Source organism: Nematolebias whitei, unplaced genomic scaffold (assembly GCF_014905685.2).
Source record: "Nematolebias whitei isolate Nwh7 unplaced genomic scaffold, NemWhi1 Nwh_scaf_3096, whole genome shotgun sequence".
Lineage (NCBI taxonomy): Eukaryota > Metazoa > Chordata > Actinopteri > Cyprinodontiformes > Rivulidae > Nematolebias > Nematolebias whitei.
The window spans coordinates 1-5289 of NW_023621641.1; the positions used below are offsets into that span (position 1 = coordinate 1).

The window sequence follows — 5289 nt, forward strand, 5'->3', positions numbered from 1 at the left end:
TTTATAAAAATATAATTACAAAGAGCTCTGGTAAAACATGAAAGTGCGAACAGAACTGCTCCTGCTGAAGGCAGAGCCAGCCACCATGAAACTGTGATACAACACTCAACACATCATACAATCTAGTACTTGTACACAAACTGAGCTGACACTTGAACACAAGTGGACATCATGGGATGCATCGTCACAACAATAGAGCCACTGGATGGTTTGATTTGATTGTGGAGTTCTGTTCATCACAAACCAAACATGGACCCAACTAATGAAGTAACATGGAGCCAGACAAAACACTCAGAAGAAACATATTACAATTAAATACGACATATTTTACATTCACACAGTAATACTTTGCAAAGCTGCAGTAGAAACGTAGTTTTTGAGGGAATTGTGTTGCTGGATCCACATTTATCCAGTCAGGTCGAGTTCTAGTGTTTAGTTTTATACAAAGAACATTTCTGACTGGATTTACCTGCATTTTGACCTTAAAGCTTCAAACACATCATTGTTTGATTTATTTACACACAATTCTCTTGAAGAGTCAAATGTGATTGTGAACTTTATCACTTATTTGAATCACATTCAGCCTTTTCATTTCTCAGCTCAACCAATCAGATATTATTCGTCTCCTCTTCACCTTCTTAACAACCTTTGTACTTTAAAATATTATTATCTTCAGAGTGAACTATTTTTAGTCACTTCCTTGTTGGACAATAATGCATAAGTCTATTAGAATGTTGAAATCAAACCTTCAGGACCAAACCTGATGCAGTCAGTATCTGTTGACCCATTCCTCTTTACTTTATGATTTCCAGTTTGGATCTTTCAAACCTGATGCTGGAATATCAGGAAAGTCTTCATCACTTCTCTGGCAATCTAAAAAATATAGAAACCATAAGAAAAGGTACAAACAATAAACAAGTAACAAAAGCTCTGCACATGAAGTTTCACCAACTTTCCAGTGAACAACTACCACAACAATGTCCCAGCAGATATTTCCATCCTTTTGGAGCGGCTGGAGCACGACGCCTCCGTTCTATTTAACGTCACACAATCACATTTTTCTGACGCGCTCTCCTTCAGTTCAGCTCAACTCTGTTGCAGCTTTTAATAGAATCAGTAAATATTTGAAACTAATTGTTCAAGAAACACAAGTTGTAGGAACTGATTTGAACATCAGCTAAATATTCTAATTACAATTAAAAGAACAATTAATGAGCAACATTTAAATGAACTCTGACTGATTTATTTTCTATTAGACTTTAACAGTGAGTGTGAGAACTGACTGCATTTTAATAACGTGCACGTTTTGATCAATTGACTTAGAGAAATGTGGGTTTTTGAACAAATCAAAATCAATTAGTAGTTTGAAGGAAATGAAGTTTAATGATTCAGAAAATCTATTTGATCAAAGAACAGAAAGCTGTAGAGACATTTGATGTTTAATAAATGTAGCAGGACGACTTCAAGTGTTCAGAAACTTTGTAGGAGCCACAACACAAGGAACACGTGTCGTCCTTACACTGGCATGATGTGTCCAACTCAAGTTGTTACTAAATCTCTTTCAAAATGATCAGGAACAAGTTTGAAGATTCATTTAGTTTCAGTGAAAAACATTCATGTGTAATTTATGATGTTCCTGAATCAAACTTGAATAAAACGTGCACTCTGTCCTTCATGGCCATAACAGCAACTAAAATCATTTTAAAAGCAGCTCACCAGATATAATTCAGTGTTAGACTTTTTTCCTCTGTCTCTTAATAAATACTTACCTAAATGTTTTTGCAGCTTTTGAATCGTCTTCTGCTGAACTTGATCCACCAGAAAGACTGTGTGGTTCACAGAGTTTCTGCACAAATCAAAACATGAAACTTTAAATTAAAATGTTCTGAGAGAACAACAAGTATCATTTTTATGCACACTAACCAGAAACCTCCAGTGATTTTGGTCGACATGGACAAACAACACAAAGCTCTTGTAATTCTCAACATTTACCAGGAAAAACAAACACTTGATGTTAAAATGATATAAATGTCATTTCTGACATTAATGTACAATTTGAACTTTATTTTTCCAAATGGTTATTGTCACTTAAAATATTAAACATATAAATGATTTTAAATGAAACATTCCTGTTTTTACTTGAACTATGTTGCATTTCAACGAGACAATAAATTTTCTGCACTAATGATGTGATTTCTGGTAAAGCCGTACTTACCCTCGCTGTTTCTACAACATCCTGAAGAACGAGCAACAAACAGAAACTTAGGGACAATTCTATGGAAAATGTCCAACTTTGGAGGGACTTTATTTTGAAATTCCACATGAGATCTTGGTGACATCTGGTGAGCAACATCTGGAGATGTTCTACAGTCAGCCTGAAGTGAGACTGGTCACTGGAAACTTAAGAGTTTTGTTTTAATATTAATGGAAACTTCAGGGAAAACAATTGAACATTCTCACATCATGAACATACAAATAACCACAAAACAGAGACTAAAGTCAAATATTATGGATCATATTCACAGGCGGACATTAAAAATCATTTCTGAACATGGACCAGCAAGAATGACTTCAATCAACTCGAGTCAAAACATGAAAAACTCACTGGAGTTTTTTATTTATTTAACTTACAACACAAAAAGTTCTCTACTCTTTGGATATGGGGGCGAGATTGAAACTTTTTGTGGAAACAGCTGAGCAGGAATGTTGGTCCCGTTACAGCTTCCAGTGCTAACATGTGTTTTATGTCCAGAGTTTGTATCAACAGGAGACACACATCAGCTTTTATTTTGAAAGAACCTCGCAAGCGTGACTACCTGGTGGTGTTAGCGTGTGCACAACCAAACCGCGTGAGCGCTGACTTTTTGAAGTGGAGGCTGCTGGACCGAAGTTTAATATTGAACAACTTTACTAGAAATTACAACCATACCTGTTAGAGAACAAACATGTGGTTGGTGGAGGTCTGACGTGAAGCTCCTGCTCCTACACAGAAAAATAGAGACACAGTCACGAGACTAGATTATCCAAGCACGCAACGACACGTGGCTGCTAACAGCTACACATGCTAACAGCTACAGATGTTAACAGCTACAGATGCTAACAGCTATACATGCTAACAGCTACACATGCTAACAGCTACACATGCTAACAGCTGCACAGGCTAACAGCTACAGACACTAACAGCTACACATGCTAACAGCTACAGACACTAACAGCTACACATGCTAACAGCTACAGACACTAACAGCTACACATGCTAACAGCTACACATGATAAAAGCTACACATGCTAACAGCTAAACATGCTAACAGCTACACATGCTAACAGCTACAGACACTAACAGATATACATGCTAACAGCCTCACATGCTAACAGCTACAGAAACTAACAGCTACACATGCTAACAGCTACACACGTTAACAGCTACAGAAGCTAACAACTACAGACGCTAAAAGCTACACATGCTAACAGCTACAGATGATAACAACTACAGACACTAACAGCTACACATGCTAACAGCTACACATGCTAACAGCTACAGATGCTAACAACTACATACACTAACAGCTACACATGCTAACAGCTACACATGCTAACAGCTACACATGCTAACAGCTACACATGCTAACAACTACAGATGTTAACAACTACAGATGTTAACAGCTACAGATGCTAACAGCTAAAAAAGGCTAACAGCTACACATGCTAACAGCTGCACAGGCTAACAGCTACAGACACTAACAGCTACACATGCTAACAGTTACACATGCTAAAAGCTACACATGCTAACAGCTACAAATGCTAACAACTACAGACGCTAACAACTATAGATGTTAACAGCTACAGATACTAACAGCTACAAATGTTAACAGCTAAAGATACTAACAGCTAAAGATACTAATAGCTACAGATTTTAACAGCTACAGATACTAACAACTAAAGACGCTAACAACTAAAGACGCTATCAGCTACAGACGCTAACAGCTACAGACGCTAACAGCTACAGATATTAACAACTACAGATACTAATAGCTACAGATGTTAACAGCTACAGATACTAACAACTACAGACGCAAAAAACTAAAGACGCTAACAGCTACAGATACTAATAGCTAAAGATGTTAAGAGCTAAAGATGTTAACAGCTACAGATACTAACAACTACAGACACTAACAACTAAAGATGCTAACAGCTACAGATGTTAACAGCTACAGATACAAACAGCTACAAATGTTAACAGCTACATATACTAACAAATACAGACGCTAACAGCTAACAGCTACAGATGTTAACAGCTACAGATACTAATAGCTACAGATGTTAACAGCTACAGATACTAATAGCTACAGATGTTAACAGCTACAGATAGTAACAACTACAGACACAAACAACTACAGGCGCTAAAAGCTACAGGTGCTAACAGCTACAGACGCTAACAGCTACAGATGTTAACAGCTACAGACGATAACAACTACAAACGCTAACAACTACAGACGCCAACAACTACAGACGTTAACAACTACAGACGCCCACAACTACAGACGCTAACAACTACAGACGCTAACAACTACAGACGCTGACAACTACAGAGGCTGACAACTACAGGCGCTAACAACTACAGACGCTAACAGCTAAAGACATTAACAATTACAAACGCTAAAAACTACAGATGCTAACAACTACAGACACTGACAACTACAGACGTTAACTACAGATGCTAACAACTACAAACGCTAACAACTACAAACGCTAACAACTACAGACGCTAACAACTACAGATGTTATCAACTACAAACGCTAACAACTACAGATGCAAACAACTACAGACGCTGACAACTACAGATGTTAAAAACTACAGATGCTAACAACTACAAACGCTAACAACTACAGACGTTAACAACTACAAACGCTAACAACTACAAACGCTAACAACTACAGATGCTAACAACTACAGATGCTAACAACTACAGATGCTAACAACTACAGACGCTGACAACTACAAACGCTAACAACTACAGACGTTAACAACTACAAACGCTAACAACTACAGACGCTAACAACTACAGACGTTAACATCTACAAACGCTAACAACTACAAACGCTAACAACTACAAACGCTAACAACTACAAACGCTAACAACTACAGACACTAACAGCTGCACAGGCTAACAGCTACACATGCTAACAGCGACACATGCTAACAGTTACAACTGCTAACAGCTACACATGCTAACAGCTACAGATGCTAACAACTACAGACGCTAACAACTATAGATGTTAACAGCTACA

The 5289-nt window shown here is 37.5% G+C and overlaps 1 long non-coding RNA gene across 2 annotated transcripts; it reads right to left on the reverse strand.

Moving 5' to 3' along the window:
• Positions 1-33: 33 nt before the first annotated feature.
• LOC119429577 lies at positions 34-2983 on the reverse strand. 2 transcript variants are annotated; one of them, XR_005187805.1, is made up of 3 exons: positions 2930-2983; positions 1770-1846; positions 34-873 (listed from the first exon to the last, which is right to left on the reverse strand). It is a non-coding gene; the product is annotated as an uncharacterized LOC119429577 (long non-coding RNA). The 2 variants fall into 2 exon arrangements; XR_005187804.1 differs by lacking the exon at positions 2930-2983 and adding an exon at positions 2216-2252.
• Between the last annotated feature and the right edge of the window lie 2306 nt (positions 2984-5289).